Below are 18,594 nucleotides of genomic sequence, written 5' to 3'. Positions count from 1 at the left end.
ATTCAATTTCATTTTCCCCTTTCCCTAGTGAAACCCTAGCTCCCTCCACCAATATCGCATTCACCTCCTCCACACCGGTGACCACTCCTCCGCCAGGGACATCGCGTCCGCCGCTCTCGCGCACCATCGTTCTTCTTCTCCTTCTAATTAAACCACTGTACTGATCGATTTCGTCCCCCTTTGCCTCCTTTCCAGTCAGGTAATTCGATTTCTCTTTTTTTATTATTCTCTTATCTACTCTGTGATTTGTTTCTCTAATTTGCCCTTAAACTAGAAATAAAAATATTGGTGGGTATAGAAGACTACTCGTGGCTGTTTTTTTGGAGTAAAAATGACTGGAAACAAAAGGTTTGATTAATTGGAGATTGAGCTGTTTGTTGTTTTGTTTTGTTTATCTGAAAGGGGGATATGATTATCAACCTTTTGTATTGTTATTGGTCTAATGTTATTGTGAGGATACTAGTATTCAGTATTCCGGGTTTTGAACATGATCCTCTAATTAACATGTTCTTTTTTGCTATTTTAATTCATTTTGAAAAATGTAGATACCCAGTATCTGCTGAGACTCCAACAAACACTCGATGATTATCGGACTATAACATGTTTTGGAATCGCGGCGTTTGATCGACAGTTTGTGTACAACTTTACGTCGGAAAACTTAAAACGATTTCGAAAATAAAACATTTCAAAACATTTCAAAAATACTTGGAGTGTTTAATGCACGACGACGGGGTCGCAATGACACTAACTAGAGTCAAAATCGACACCGGACCAAAAACCGACTCAAAAATTCAAATCCCGACTCCAACAACGAGTCAAACCGAGTCAACCACCAAAAACAAAACATTTCAAACCTTCTACCTTAAGTTTTCCCGGATTCATGTTGGTCAAGTACCAAACATGTGACTACAAAACCTAGGATAGAACAAATCATGATTGCGTTTGTTGTGAAAGTGACAACACAACTCGAAGAATCGCGACGTGACTCGCGCTTCTTTGAGCAGCCCAAGTGGCCACGTCGCTCAAAACTCACACAACCACTCATTCTCCTATAAATACCCCTCAAATGCCACCCATTTGAGACTTACGCGAGTGTCCGCCCTCTCTTTTCTCCCTTCAAATTATCGACTCGACTTCTTAAGTCACAACCCGACGCGTATTTACGACCTATCGATCGTAAATACAAGCCTTACACATTGTTTGGTACCGTCATCGTGCATTAAATCACTTGACCGACCACTTCGACCACTACACCATCACTAACATTAAAACACTCTTTTTACTTACCAAAACGGTTTTAAACCGAGTTTTTTCCGATCAAACGAGTTGTTACACTTACGTCGGTCACTCGCCATAACCAAACATGTAAGTATGAGGGTGTAAAAATCCTCTTTTATTATGTTTTCATTTGTTTCATGACTATAACATGCTAAAACGTGCATAACATGAGCCAAAACATGGAATAAACGAGCCAAAACTGATATTTGGTCTGAGGCAGAAGCCCCTTAGGTCGCCAACTTGCCCGCGCCTAAATGGGGTGTTCAGACCAGAGATCAACCGTGTTTGTTCTCGTCATTTCCCTTTAATCCACTTTCATATTTGTAATCGGTTTTTGCCATTCCAAATATTTTCGAACCCTTTTTATTTTATTTCATTTGTTTTAACCATAAAACATTTTTCACTCTTGGTTCCTCATACCATGACGGTTAAATCCGTGTTTCGGTGATAATATTTGGTTAATAACATTTAAAAGGTATTTTAAAACCTTTTATTTCATTTTTGGGAGGTATTTTAAAGTCTTTCATCATTTCTTTACATTTTCAAAACAAGCATATTAGTCCCCAACACAAAGTCATCCTTGGTTCTACATACCATGCTGGATTTTAACCCGGGTACGATGATGAGTATCGACTAATAACATTCCAATGGACTTAAAACATTTAGTCCATAATTATTTTCAAAACTATTCATGTCAAGTTTGTCAAATCGAACCCGACACCGAATATTATCAAAATAATGATGATTATTCGAGTCTAGTTCTATGCGGTCTAAACGACCCCCCTTTAAATCAAACCGGGTTAAAATACCCATTTTCAACGCGTTTTATAACGTTTTCTAAAAGGTCAGAACACGGCACATGAACCGTGGGCTAACCCGCGCCTAAACAGGCTCTCCATTTCTCACTTTCAAAACCAGAGGGAGGCCCCTTAAACTGCCGGCTGGCTCGCGCCTCATATAGCCGTCAGGTACAGGGCCTGTTCCTTTCCATCATTAGTCCAGGACGATCCGACTCCAGTTAGCCCGGATATAGGACGGATCATATGACTATTTGATTATTCAAAACCATATTTGCAAAATGCCTTACTAAGACAAATGGATCATGTTATGCACCCTAAACCTAATACGGTAAATGGATGTTTAATTTCCCTTGCATGCAAATCAATCATTAATCCAACTCGACATCTTATACTTGATACTTGGATTAAATCAACCGACTTAGAAAGCTCTCACATGTTAGGTTTAAATTATTGGATGCGCATTCATGCATTTAAACCGTTTTATCAATTTTTGCATTCAACCAACCAAGATCGATCAGTAGAGGCCGCTAACGCGGGCGGGATTGGGTGTCTGATTAAAGGGCTTCCCAATGCGTACCTTCACCTCTTACTCAGAAACTTTAGATAGTGGACGACCTTATCCAGGGCGTACGAGAGTCATTCTAGAGATAGGATGCTAAAGAGGGACGATTTCCTTATCTTTAGTACCTATGTCAAACGCTGCTTTGTGCTTCGATTTGACCGAGGTATAAAGTGGATTTCGAACGGGTTCCAGGCATCCCACAAATGCTTGGTGGCGACTCCGAACATCTCTAATCGTTTCGAGACCCTTACCGAGACGAAACCGACCGATCTAAAACGATCCGGTCGAAAGCATTTTTACGCTGTCGAGCGTGGCTTTCAAAAGACCGCTGTATGTCCACAGATCGAAGTGGGCTTGCAGGTGGGCCATGTCCACAGATTGGCGACTCCGCTGGGGAGAACTAGGACACTTACGTCTTTGTGATCCTTAGATGGTGAGACTCGAACGAGGTGTTGGTTGGAATGCATTAATTGATATTACGGTCACGGTCGGGTTCCTTGTCCGGTCCCACAACCTAACCCTTTTCGACCAATTGGCTCGTCTCGTCGGCGTGAGTTTTCTCATCCCCGCGTTTCGAATCCCGATTGAGTCAAGCATACCATTGACGTTACACATTTCTGTTTCGTCAAAGAGCTTTCATCACTTTCGAGCACGAGGCTAGGGAACCCTCCTTACACATTTTGTTTGGATTGGTATCCCTCTCGCAAATCGGGGTTTGATTGCTTGGTGTGTAACCCACCCTTTTAAGCCAAAACCCGTGTCAGCATAATGCATAATATAATGAACTGCGAGTGCTTATGTGCTACTTGATCATAAGTCCTTCCGTGTCATTTTCAAACTTTCAAAATCACCTTTTTGCGCCGTTATAATGGCGATTTCAAACCCCGGTCTTTCGCCGACCGTGGCACGCCTTTCTAGGCCGTCATAATGACGATTTTCAAACCCGGTTTTGTATAACCATTTCAACACGCCTTTCTAGGCCGTCATAATGACGATTTTCAAACCCGATTTTTATAACCATTTCAACACGCCTTTCTAGGCCGTCGTAATGACGATTTTCAAACCCGGTTTTTTGTAGAACCATTTCAAATCACCTTTTTACGCCGTTATAATCGCCGCGTCTAGACACAGATTTTAACCCGTTTCGCGCCGACAATGGCTCTTTCAAAACCCGAGAAAAGCACACACCCTTTTCTCGAGACACTTTCGAGATCCCGAGGACCATACACCGTCCCCGAGACCTCTTCAAACATTTCAAACCCGATTTTCAAAATGTACAATTTTGAATTTCAAAAACCGTCTTGGGAAACAATGCACTGTTTTCCGAGCCGACTCAAACTCAAACCGTCTTTTGCAAATAAACTTAAGATGACCCCTTTCAACTGATCGACTTGCGGAGATTTCTATCTTCGGAAGCCGTCCATTAAAGCGACAAATGAATCTTTTGAAAATTTCTATTTTCGAAAATTTCAGTCCACCATTCCAATTCCGCCTCGTGTCTATCGAGTCAAAGCAAACGTACTTATGGGTCTTTACTTATGAGTCGTCTAACCACGAGACCCGTCCAACGGCGTCACGCCGTCATGTTGGACTCGTGTCAAAAGTTCGGTCGACACCGTCATGTCATAAATCGAGTCAGCACCGAGGGACCACACACGGTCGCCCCCGTCTTGTTGAGTCTGATCTTTGTCTCGTCCTTTGCGTTGTCTGCGATCAGTCTTGGAACCGTGTCGGATTGAGTTGTAATGTGAGCCGTTTTTCTGCCTCATAGCCATGGCCCCGTCTTCAGCTTCGTCCAACAACAACAATGACAACAACAGAGATGTCACAACTGATCAGCTAGCCAGCCTTCTTACCGCTCTTAAGGTCACCCTAGAAAGCGTCGAGACCCGTATCGACGCCCTGGAGAACAAGGAAACTGGGGAACATATTACCCCACCTTTGACTGAAACTGAGAAGAGGCTGAAGCTCTTGGAAGAACAACTCCTAGCCCGGGGTAACAATATCCATCTTGAGAACAACCGAAGGTTCGAACCTGTTGGAGACCAGTTACCTGACAACTTCACCCTGACTGATGTGCCTAAGTTCAAAGGAGTGGAGGACCCACTCAATAATATCCGTGCTTTCAAAGACTACATGGCCATTAAAGGGGTCAAACAGGAGCTTTTTACCCGGATTTTCCCATCCTCCTTGGAACCAATCCCTCGCCGATGGTACTACTCCCTTGATCCGAAAAACCTTACCACTTGGGATGATATCGCAGTTGAGTTTGCCAAACAGTATGCCGACAATGTCGAGATCTAGGCCAATACCCGTACTCTCGAAGTGCTAACCCAGAACGATAAGGAGGGGTTCACTGAGTTCCTAACCCGTTGGAGGAGGGTGAGTACTCAATTGGTCAGTAAGCCGAGTGAGTCGACTTTGGTGGAAAAGTTTGTCAACAATCTCCGCCCAGTTTATGCCAACCTACTGAGGTATCAGAATATCAAGACCTTCCAAGATCTGCAGATTCTTGGGATGCGCATGGAGGACGACCTCCGAAAGGGTGTCTTAGCCAAGACCACTGGCAGAGGTTATCAGGGATCCACCTCAACCGGATCTCGCCCTTACGGCCAAACAAACAAGATTGATAAGGTTAACCTCGTTGAACCATCTACTAAGAGAACTGAGCGCCCCCAGAGAGTGTTTACCAACATAGGGTAGACTTATGCAAGTGCCCTGAAAAGGCTCATGGACCAGGGGAAGTTACAACTGATCGGACCCACCCCGGATCTGACCGATGCCAAGAAGTCCCGGTTCTGGAGATTTGCCTATACCCCCACCGACTAAACCGAACAACAAAACGAATCCCCTGAGAATTCACGCCATCTCTGACGATGAGCCGATCCTAGACTCCTCTCACCTCATCCTGCCAGTTGATGACGAGGTGAATGCTTTGGAAAAAGATCCTTCAGACGGAGTGTTTGTGTTTAGTGCTGCCACTATGCTCACTATGTTTCAACAAGTTGAGGAGGCCATAGCCAGCCTCTCTGAGAGAATCACCCGACTCGACGACGCCTACCGTCGACTCATCTTCAATCCTCCAGCACCGCGCCCGAGGGAGAATTCCCCAAGCATTCAAAACTACCCACGCTAGGATGGATTGCTCCCGCGACCATTCTGGCATAGACCTCACGATAACTACCCTCAAAATAACTACCCTCAAAATAATTACCCTCAAAATAACTACCCCCATAAAAATCGCCCTTACAAAAGTATCCCTCACAAGAACTGCCAACCGAGGAACACCCCTCCAAGGTACCCTCTAGACTCCGAAATAAACGGCATCTGGAGAGATGACGTTGAGGACGTCTATATCATCCCAGGGAAGGAGAAGCGAGCGAAAGAAATTGGGCATCTCATCCGGTCCGGACGTCCCTATCAGAATCCGAACAATCTAACGGTCGTCCCAACAACGAATGACCAAGTCGTTCCTGAGGTAGACCCTCAACCAAAGGCTCCTGAGAACTCAATACTAAAACAACTTCAGAAAGCAAAAGCCGAGATCTCGATCTGGCAACTGATCGCAACGTCTTTTGAGCATCGACAGGCCTTGCTGCAGGCCTTGGGAAAATTAACCGTGCCCTCCACCTCTTCTCCAGAAGAAATAGTGGCGCACATGACAAGGGACGCCCCTGATCTGAACAACCCAGTCGTCTTCTCCGACGAGGATATCCCTTCGTTCAGAGCCAATCATAACCTGGCCCTGTATATCACCGTACAATGCCTCCAGAAAAATATACCCATGGTCCTCGTGGATGACGGTTCCGCGATGAATGTCATTCCTCTCAAGACTGCCCACAGGCTGGGTATCAAGGAATCGATTGTCCCGACAAATCAAGGAGTACGCGCCTACGACGGCACTCGTCGCAAGGTCGCTGGGCTAGTCACTTTGTCCGTCGCAACCGGACCACTGGAAAGACAAACCAGTTTTCAAGTGGTCGACATCGACGCTTCTTTCAACATGCTCCTGGGACGTCCCTGGATTCACGCCGTCAAGGCGGTCACCTCAACTCTCCACCAGAAGATCAGGGTCCCCTTCAACGGGAAAACGATCACAATTTCCGCTTCCCCGATCAAGGCAGTCATGAGAAAGGGGACAGCCTCCCAAGCCATTGAGGAGGATGATAATGAAATGTGGGGTTTCCAAGCCGTGAACGCCATAACAGATGAATAGACGCCCTCTAATTGTGACCCGTTCACCAACCTCACGGTCAACCGTATTATGATGCGTCAGGGTTATTTCCCGGGTTTGCCGCTCAATCCACTGAAATACCCGTTGCCTCCCTTGAAACAGGCTAAGGTCCCTAACATTCCCTTTGGGCTGGGATATGAACCTACCGACGAAGATATCCAGGAGATGAACCTCCTAGTCCGAAAACGCAAGAAGCACGAGGTTATCCTCCGTCCCTACCATCTGACCCTCAACGGATACTTTGTCCCCGAGGGAGAGTCCGAGCTCTACCACGGCTTCCCGGAGCCAATCTATGACTCTGTGGTGAAGGTTAGGTACCCGGGAGTGGAAGTCTTCCAAGACTGCTACTTTATCCCCGACAACATCGAAGCTACATCAACTGTGTCCAAGCCGTCACCATGCCTTGACGGACAAGCTGTCACACTCCTCTTTGGGGAAGATAACGTCAAACACCTCGACTATGAGGACATCATCAACATCGCCCTGAAAGACAATCAATTTGATCCAACCGCCTTGATCTCCGATACTGACCCGGAGAAAGCCACCCAGGGTTGGAGGAAGACCGTCAAATGGACCGATCGCCAAGGCCGCATTCTCAAGATAACAACTGGAGAAGGCCTTATGTTCAAGGAGGGAAGTGAAGAAGGATCTGAGTCTGAGTCTGAGTCAGAGTCAGAGTCTGTCGTAGCTCCTAACACTCCTAATGTCCCAGTCAAGGTCCCCTTCCCACTGTTTTATCACAAAGTCGTGGCTGATTCAGAGGCTGAGTCTACTAGGGTCACCCCCACTCCCATGAAAGGTGATAACCTGGAGCCTGTTCCAGGGGCCACTTCCTCTGTTGTGTCGCCTATGACTGACCACGAGATGTCTGTCCTTTCCGAGCTTTTTGCTCGTGTCAACTTAATGAACGCTAAGTTTGCTTATGACTCGTCTCAATTTAACTGCAATGCAATTCTGAATGACTACGAGGAATTTGACTTGAGTGACTACCAACCTCACCTAGCCAAAGAACTCGACAAACGGGAAACCAGAACCCCCATCATTGAGGAGACCGAACCTATTAACGTAAGAACCGACAATACACCTCAAGAACTTAGGATAGGGACAACCCTGGACCCCTTGGAAAGACAACAGTTCATTGACTTCCTCCACGAATACAAGGACGTGTTCGCCTGGTCTTACAGAGACATGTCTGGGATTGACAGAGAAATTGCAGAGCACCAGATATCCATTAAACCCGGGGCTAAACCTGTGAAGCAGAAGCTACGCCGGATGCGCCCGGAGTGGGCCCTAAAAATCAAGGAAGAAGTGGATAAACAGTTCAAGGCTGGTTTTATCAAGGTGTCTGAATACTCGGATTGGGTGGCCAACATTGTGCCAGTACCAAAGAAAGACGGAAGAATTCGGGTTTGCGTCGACTCCAGGGATCTGAACAAGGCGAGTCCAAAGGACGACTTCCTTTTGCCACATGTTGACATTCTGGTAGACAATACCGCCGAGCATGCTCTCCTATCCTTCATGGACGGGTATGCTGGTTACAACCAGATTAAGATGGCTGAGGAATACATGCACAAGACTGCATTCACTACGCAGTGGGGTACATATTGCTACACGGTCATGCCTTTCGGCCTCATCAACACCGGAGCAACCTATCAAAGAACCGCTACCACTCTCCTACATGGTATGATGCACAAGGAGGTAGAGGTATATGTCGATGACATGATCGTCAAATCAAAAGAACGGGACGGCCACATCAGTGCCCTCCGAAAATTCTTCGCTCGTCTGCGGAAATATAACATGAGACTAAATTCTCAGAAGTGTGCATTCGGGGTCACCTCCGGAAAACTCTTGGGACATGTCGTCAGCAAAAGAGGCATTGCGATTGATCCAACCAAAATCAAAGCCCTTCAATAAATGCCTCGGCCTAGAAACGAGAAGGAGATTCGGGGATTTCTCGGTCAGGTCCAATACATCAGCCGGTTCATTGCCAAGCTCACTATGATTTGTGAACCGATATTCAAGAAACTTCGCGCCTCCGATCACACCGATTGGGACGACGACTGTCAGAAGGCCTTCGACAAGATAAAGGAAATCCTATCCAAACCTCCTGTCCTCATGCCACCTCAACCCGGGATTCCTTTATCCTATACCGATCATTACCAACACGACCATGGGAGCAATGTTAGCACAAACAGTTGGCAACGAAGAACGAGCCATCTACTATATCAGCAAAAAGTTCATTGAGTACGAGACGAGGTATACCCAACTGAAGATGACATGCCTTGCCCTAGTATGGTCAACAAAGAAGCTGCAGCATTACATGCTCAGCTACACGGTCCACATCTACTCCAAGATGGACCCGGTTAAATACATCTTCGAAAAACCCGTACTAAACGGAAGGCTGTCTAGGTGGACAATCATGCTGTCCGAATTTGATCTCAAGTTTGTACCCCTCAAGGTTATCAAGGGAAGAGCGGTCACTGATTTCCTGGCAGAGAATCCCGTCAACGAAGACCCAACGACCGACACATGGTCACTTCCTGACAAAGACATCCTTTGTGCCGACTCCGACGCATGGGACCTATACTTCGATGGTGCATCTAATCTGAGAGGCTTCGGGGTAGGAATCCTCCTAATATCACCAGAGGGAGAACATGTTCCGATCTCGGTCAAGCTAGACTTCGCCGTCACCAACAATGCCGCTGAATATGAAGCATGCCTCATCAGCCTACAAGCAGCCATCACACTTGGCATCAAGAGACTGAAGGTCCACGGCGATTCCTCGCTCATCATCAATCAGGTGTCCGGATCATGGAAAATCCGATCTGACAGCTTAGCTCCCTACCGAGCGAAGATCAATCAAGAGGCCGAGTTCTTCGACCAAGTCGACTACTTCCACTTGCCGCGAGAGGAAAATCAATTTGCTGATGCCCTGGCAAAACTTGCCGCGCTTGTCAACATACCTGACGACATGACATCAATGCCCCTATGTGTCGAAAGAAAGAGCGAGCCAGCTCACATTTGTGCCATTATCGATGACGAGGAAAGCCATGATGAACCTTGGTACCAAGCCATCCTCAATTACAAAACCAAAAACGAATTCCCTCCCAACTCTGATCAAAGAGGACAAAGAGCCATCCGTTTACTTGCATCACAATTCGTGATAAACCAAAATCAACTCTACAAAAGAACACCCCAAGGAATTCTCCTCCTTTGCATTGACCATCACAAAGCCAAAAAAGTCATGGGAGAGGTTCACGACGGAGAATGTGGTCCTCACATGAGTGCAATGATGCTTACACGGAAAATCATGCGGCTAGGTTACTACTGGACCACCATGGAAGCCGATTGCCGTAACTACGTCAAACATTGCCACAATTTCCAAATCTTCGCCAACATATAACACATACCACCATCCCTTTTATACACCATAACATCACCCTGGCCTTTCTCAACCTGGGACATCGACATCATCGGGAAAGTCAACCCGATAGGCACCAAGGGGCATTGCTTTGTCCTCGTCGCCATCGACTACTTCACCAAATGGGTAGAAGCGCAGTCATATGCAGTCTTGACCGCCAAACAAGTGGCCAAGTTCATTCAAAACAACATCATCTGCCGATATGGGGTACCCCATGAAATCATCAGCGATCAAGGCTCTCACTTCCGGTGGAAACTCAAGCTTTGCTGGACAAGTACAAGATCAAGCGACATCGATCATCCCCCTACCGTCCCCTAACCAATGGAGCGGTGGAGGCAGCGAACAAAACTCTTGTCACCATTATCAAGAAAATGCAAGACAACTACCGCGATTGTCCGAGTAAACTCCCATTCGCACTCTGGGGATACCGAACCTCCATTCGAACACCGACAGGCACCACACCCTTCTACCTAGCATACGGTATGGAGGTGGTTCAACCGGTAGAGTTAGAGGTCCCTTCTCTACGCATCCTACTGGAGAGTCAAGTCCCTGAGGCGGAATGGACCCGTCGAAGGTACGAGCAACTCACTCTTCTAGACGAACGGCGACTCAACGCCTTGTACAACGTCCAGCTATACCAACGACGTATACAACGGGCATTCAACAAGAAGGTTAAACCCAAAAACATCCAGGAGGGCGACTTGGTCCTCAAGTCAGTTCGAGCACCATTACCCGTCGATCCGAGGGGAAAATTCAAACCCAACTGGGCCGGGCCATACCTGGTCAAGAAAATATTTTCGGGGGGCTCAGTGAGACTGAGTGACCTAGATGGGGAAGACTTTACAAACCCGACCAACCTAGACCAACTCAAGAAGTACTACCCTTGAACCATAGCAACCAACGACCTAGCCTAGTTTTACAACTAGCAAAGACCTCAACCCTTTTCAAGTCAAGTTCCTCAACGTGTTCTGATTTGAAATTGCATATTTTATCGAGTCTAAGTTGCGGCACCTTGCCCGTTTCGAATGTCCTTTGATCTGTCAAAGGCAACGTCCATTTGTACTAAAACAAACCTCCCTGAACTACGAGCATGGTTTGATTTCTCCTCTTCAGGTGAATACGTAGGCAGTCCCTCTTATGCCTGAGGGATACAACCACAAAACCCAATCAAATTTACAAAACATTTCGAACTACGATTATGGTTTGATTTCACCTCTTCGGGTGAATACGTAGGAAATCCTTCCTTACACAAGGAGGATACAACCATTCCCGCAATCAAAAACAACCATCCTCATACAAAAATCCCACGTACAAAAACATCCCAAAAAAAAAGGAGAAAAGGGAAAAATCATCCCCTTTTTCCCACAAAAATACAAAAATGAGCCTTTCTCCCTTTCCACAAAATACCACTTTCCCAAGTGCAAATGTTTAGGACAATTCAAATCGAATTGCCTTTACAAAATGGATGGAAGAAACAAGCGTTCACAATTTTCGACACGGGCAATCCTCTTATTTAATTAATAATGGGAGGGATTACAACTTCAACAACAAATAAAGCTCGACGAGTCTACAACTTGTCAAAGTTAAGGTGTCAACTAAAACACCTTACATAATAAAACTAGCACAAAACATACAATAACTAGCTAGTACAACATAATAAAAACTCACAACAATAATACAACATAATAATAAAACGGGTAATGGAGGTCTTCAATCTCCCATTTTACCCTTGCCTTTTCCTTCGGGGTACATCTTCCCCTTGTTCTTCCTGTTGGCCCGCCTAGCATGGATTTCCTCCTCGGAACGGATCCTCAACGGATCTAAGACGGCGACGGCCTCCGGTCTAGCAGAAGACCCCATATTCGACCCAAGACGAGCCAATGCACGGCCCACCATATTCTTGGGGCCGGAACTCCTCCTCTTCGGCGGTATCATCATATCGGGAGTAGCTCCATCGACATACTCCTCAAAGAAGGCACGGTTGGCCTTGCCAACCTCTCGGTACTTCAAGTCGACAACCTCGTCCTTACGAAACTTGGATCTCTCTTCCAAGGACGGAGCACGTGACCATTTAACATAAGCGGGAGTTACCCATGTCATGGCAACGGGGTTTGGTACCTCCCAGAGCGGCCGAGTGGCCCACCACCTTTCGAAGACCTCCACAAGCTCGGAGTTACGGAAAACATTCTCTTGGACAAGGGTATCTTGAGCGGGCACCTTTTGTTGACGCCCCATTTGCCTCATGAGCCTTTCGGGATAAATGAAGGAAGCAACCTTCAAACCCACCACCATCAAAGAACGAGGACTAGCACCCGAAGCGGGCAACCCCGTGAAGGACCTCAAGTGCCACCACGGCACCACCCAACGGATATGAGGACCACCCTTGTCCGCCAATCTCGCGGCCCAATAGGCCTCGGTTGAAGCAAAACTATCCGGGTACAACTTCTTCCTCATGGTAAGATGACGGAAGGAATAAGAAGAAGAATCAACCGGAGGCTCTACATACCTTAGCCTCTCCAAGAGTCACACTTGAAGGATCCTCGGGGATCCGAAAGAGGGAGCTTCTCCACAAGAGCCTTCCTTGTCCAAAGCTTGGATAATCTCTCCAAGCACCAACCATGATGGATCTCTACCATGCTCCATTTGCTCAATCACATGGATAAGGGTCATGCTACCATGGCATCTTGGTCCCTCCTTCTTCAAGACATCAACAAAGAGGTACACATGGACAAGGCAAAAGGCAAGAGCCCTTCTCCTAGCCACCTCCGAGACATTAGCATCTAATCGGTTTGAAAAGATGTTGATAAGAGCCAACATGTCCACACCATGTGGAGCAAGAAGAAAGTTTATTTGTCTTGTTGACAAGCCCAACATGGAACGGAATTTCTCCTTATAGCACAACCGAGTCGGAGGAAGCACCGGAGCACAACCCGGCCACCCACCAATGGCTCCAACTTCTTCGGCAAGAGGACAAAGCTCACCTTTCGGGAAAACGAAAACATGATGTTTCGAATCCCAAAACCGAGAACATGCTTCAAGAAACGAAGGTTGCACCTTGACTTGACGAAGCACCAACAATTGACCAACTCCCATGCAAACGAGTTGATACTTTTTGGGAGGCGACAAATCCTGACACCATTGTCGCAATGCGTTCTCAAAAGCATCCATGAAATATTTTTGTGGAAGAAGAAGAGGTTTTGTAGAGATGATTTTGTGTTTCGGATGATGAAACAATGAAGCGCAAACGTCCCTATCTATGCAAAATGATCAGCGCATTTTTCAGAAAAAGGGGAGAGCCGGCTTCCATCGCCAGGCTGCTCGCGCCTCTTTGAGGCTTACCCAGGATTCCCGCTGTTGACTTGTCTCTTTCAACTTGTGTTTCCTCCTAACACCTCAAACCTCCCGCCAGGAAGATCGCGCCTCTTCGGGATGATTCAGGATATTTTGTGTTTCCTCACACTCACATTTCCTTGTTTTCGCGTTTTACGAAATCCGTCACGGTTTCCATGACGTAGCTTTAAATATACGGATTTTTCTTTCTTTTTTTAAGGGGGGAAGGGCTAGTCGCCCCGATCCGCGACGGATCGTTTCCATGTCAGTCGAAATTACGAAATTTTTTTCGCTTTTTCGCAATTTTTTCCATCAGAAATCAAAACCGGAAATTGATAACACGACATCAATTTCCATCAAAATTCAAGCACTCACAAATTCGAGTCTTGACCTCAAAAATCAAAAATCAAATATACTCGCAAAAATCCTTTTCTAAAATTCTTTCCTGACGGTTTGAGTTTGAATTTTTCGAGTCGCAATTTCAATAATTTCGACGCAATTTAATTCACGACACGAGTTAATTGCTCAAATTTTCAAATCAATTCCTTTTGAATTCCGAACGTGACGACTTGTCGCAGGAATTTTCAAAATTCATTTCATTTTTCAAAATTTCAATTTTAACTCCAAGTCATCTTGGTTAATTTTGGTTTTCAATCAAATGCTTCTACGTGTGTGCGTTTATGTATATGTGCTATCTGTTGCCCCTTTTCTACACTAACGATGCAGGAACTGGTGCGAAGAGAAAGGAGAATCGACAGCCAACAACGCTCCTTCGAAACACAACACAAAAAAGCCAAAAATCACAAAATATGAACCACAATCCAAAAGCACATATATACAAACCGCCTCACGCAAAATACATCGACACGCGTTTGCTACGGACAACTGACCGTACAAACAGGGTCCAGTGCAGACATCTATCATACAGACACTGGCCTAAAACAACCGTCTATCATACAGACACTGGCCTAAGACAACGAACTGGGGGCTATCCTCCACCTACCGAACTAAGAACTCTCTATCCTCTCAAACAGAAAAGAAAGAGAGCAATACAAGAAACAGAGGAGCAACAACGGAAGCAGAGGTGATTACCATTATGGTAATACCCTGTTCCTGCTCCATGACAAAAAAGAAGACAGTGTCTTGCATACTTCGGATGATGAGGAGGCCAAGAACCATGATGCGACGCACCACCCCGGTGCTGACCCCCAATCATCAGCCATCCTGTCTATGAGCCACAATGAAAAGGACAAGTCGGTCGCATCAGCCGCCTCTTCTCCTCTACGAAAGCATCCTCCACCACCGCCTTGAATACGGCAGCCTCCTCGGCCGCTGCAGCCCCTCCAGGATCATCTTCCTCCTCCAAGACCTCAACAACGGACCCCATAGGTTCCAAACGATATCCTGCAATCATAAAAAAAAAACAGCAAACAAAAAACGTCAGCCGAAATTTCGGCATTACGACGGCATGAAATGGATAAATCCAAAAAAAAACAAAAAAACAACCTGCAAAACAAAACAAGGGCAATCCCGCCCAAAATCCAACCAAACAAAACAGTTCACAAAAAAAGCAAAAAAAACGGCTCGCCTATCTTTTCAAGCAAAAGACGAGGCAAAACCACAAAAACGGCATTTCAAGACCCATACAAGGTCCGCCTACAAACCAAAATACATTCCCGACACAATGGGGTATTTTTCTGCGACTTAAAAAGGCAACTCATAAGCTAATTTGAGCCCAAACCGGTCAAAAATTCAAAAACGACCGCAAAAAGGCAAACGTGATTTTATCACGCCTCAAGGTGATCTAAATTACCAATGATGTCCATTTCAAGGCAAACTGACTCAATTCAAGCCCAAACAGACGCTTATTTTGTCAGACATAAGACCGTCACAAAAGGCAAAAATCCAATTTTGCCTACCATATCCAACGAAGGTCCATAAATGGCGAATACGGGGTTTCCCAACTACAATGCAACCTAGTGGCACCTATTATCCAAGCAAATAAACTTGGCATTGCGAAATAAGACGGTTTCTCGCCTCACTCACGTTTTTCGAGCATAGGGAGCGGGAACGGGGACCAAAATGCAAACTAAAAGCATCCCTATACTCCTAAACAGGTTTCTAACCTAATGCAAGCATCAATTTCACTCGAAATAGGCTCAATCAAAAATGCCCAATTCGATTTTCTAGGGTAAAATTCGCCCTAATTCAATCAAGCTAAAGATTAACAAATTTAAATGGATTCAAGAGGAAATACATACCTTGAGATTACATTGTTGATGAGGGCAAGAATTCAAGCGAGCTAGAAGGTCCAACGATGGCGATTTTGGCTTGTTTTATCGAAAAATGAAGACGAAATGATGAATGAGATGCAGTCCAAACTCGCGTCTTTTTACAGAAAAAAGGGAAGCCCCTTTGGTTCGCCAGGTGGCTCGCGCCTCAATCAGGTGTCCACTTGCTTTTTCAGCGAATTTTGGGTTTTAGCCCAATTTCCACATAACAAAATTCGGATTTTCATTGACGATATTGAAAATCGTCATTTCCTCAAAGACAAACAAAAGCAAATAGTGAAAATTTAAATTCGCTATTTTCAAAAAATTTCAAGCAAACGGCGATCAAAACCGCCAATTTCAAAAATAATGGTGAAATTAAATTCACTATTTTCCTTCAATTTCAAAAATGAATAGCGAAAATTCAAAAACCGCTATTTCTCCAAATTTTAAGCGACGGCAATTAAAACCGTCATTTTCAAGATAATAGTTGGAAATTGAATTCCACTATTTTCACCACACATGTCAACGGCGGCACATAAACCGTCACTTCAATCGATAGTGAAGATTCTAAATTCACTATTTTTTACAAATGTCAACGGCGGCACATAAACCGTCACTTCAATTAATAGTGAAGATTCCAAATTCACTATTTCCATCAAATGTCAACGGCGGCACATAAACCGTCACTTCAAACGTAATAGCAAACTTAAAATTTGCTATTTTCCTTCAAAATTCAAACAAACGGTGATCGAAACCGCCACTCCAAGTTCGAAGAAGAACGACGAATGGTGAAGATTCCAAATTCACCATTCCTTCCAATACCAGCAGGGGGCTTCCTCGTGGAACCCGCTCATTTTCGAAAACAGTGATAGTGAAAATCTAAACTCCTTATTTCCACAGCGGCATCATGAGTTCGCTACTTTCAAAACAAGCCCATTTGACGCGGCTATTCCCATGGTCCATTAATCGACCGCCTCATTGGCTGGCGAGCCTTTGTCCGCAAGCATTCGAGAACAGATCCCGAAGATGCCTCGGGTACATTTCCTTACCATTGGCTGGCGAGCCTTTGTCCGCAAACATTCGAGGACAGATCCCGAAGATGCCTCGGGTACATTTCCTTACCATTGGCTGGCGAGCATTTGTCCGCAAACATTCGAGGACAGATCCCGAAGATGCCTCGGGTACATTTCCTTACCATTGGCTGGCGAGCCTTTGTCCGCAAACATTCAAGGACAGATCCCGAAGATGCCTCGGGTACATTTCCTTACCATGGCCGGCGAGCCTTTGTCCGCAGACATCCAAGGACAGATCCCGAAGATGCCTCGGGTACATTTCCTTACTTTTGGCTGGCGAGCCTTTGTCCGCAAATATTCGAGGACAGATCCCGAAGATGCCTCGGGTACATTTCCTTACCTTTGGCTGGCGAGTCTTTGTCCGCAAACATTCGAGGACAGATCCCGAAGATGCCTCGGGTATATTTCCTTACCTTTGGCTAGCGAGTCTTTGTCCGCAAGCATTCGAGGACAGATCCCGAAGATGCCTCGGGTACATTTCCTTACCATTGGCTGGCGAGCTTTTGTCCGCAAACATTCGAGGACAGATCCCGAAGATGCCTCGGGTACATTTCCTTACCTTTGGCTGGCGAGCCTTTGTCCGCAAACATTCGAGGACAGATCCCGAAGTTGCCTCGGGTACATTTCCTTACCATTAGCTGGCGAGCCTTTATCCGCAACCTTCAAAGGACAGATCCCGAAGATGCCTCGGGTACATTTCCTTACCATTGGCTGGCGAGCCTTTATCCGCAACCTTTCGAGGACAGATCCCGAAGATGCCTCGGGTACATTTCCTTATCGTGGCTGGCGAGCCTTTGTCCGCAAGCATTCGTGGACAGATCCCGAGAATGCCTCGGGTACATTTCCATACCTTTGGTTGGCGAGCCTTTGTTCGCAAGCATCCAAGGATAGATCCCGAAGATGCCTTGGGTACATTTCCTTACCATTAGCTGGCGAGCCTTTATCCGCAAACGTGCAAGGACATATCCGAAGATGCCTCATGTATGACTCCTTCTTATGGCTGGCGAGCCTTTGTACGTAGTCTAACGAACTTTAAACGACCTGCACGGATAGTCAACAGACTCTAAACTGTTCCCGACGACAGGTCCTTGACTCATACCCTCGAGTCGCCTTGGCGTCGCCCTTCTCGACGGCAGGTCCATAGCCCGAATCCTTTCGAGCCGCCTCGACGTCGCTTGGGTCTCCAGGTTGTAATCTTCGATTGACCCGAGGGATCTACTTTGACTTTCGCCCTGTCCAAGCCTCAGTCAAAGTGGGGGCTCTGTAGATACCCATTATCTGTTGAGACTCCAACAAACACCCGATGATTATCGGACTATAACATGTTTTGGAATCGCGGCGTTTGATCGACAGTTTGTGTACAACTTTACGTCGGAAAACTTAAAACGATTTCGAAAATAAAACATTTCAAAACATTTCAAAAATGCCTGGAGTGTTTAATGCACGACGACGGGGTCGCAATGACACTAACTAGAGTCAAAACCGACACCGGACCAAAAACCGACTCAAAAATTCAAATCCCGACTCCAACAACGAGTCAAACCGAGTCAACCACCAAAAACAAAACATTTAAAACCTTCTACCTTAAGTTTTCCCGGATTCATGTTGGTCAAGTACCAAACA

This window comes from Silene latifolia, chromosome 3 (assembly GCF_048544455.1).
Source record: "Silene latifolia isolate original U9 population chromosome 3, ASM4854445v1, whole genome shotgun sequence".
Classification (NCBI taxonomy): Eukaryota; Viridiplantae; Streptophyta; class Magnoliopsida; order Caryophyllales; family Caryophyllaceae; genus Silene; species Silene latifolia.
The sequence above is the reverse complement of the archived record's forward strand: the minus strand, read 5'-3'. Positions refer to the sequence as shown.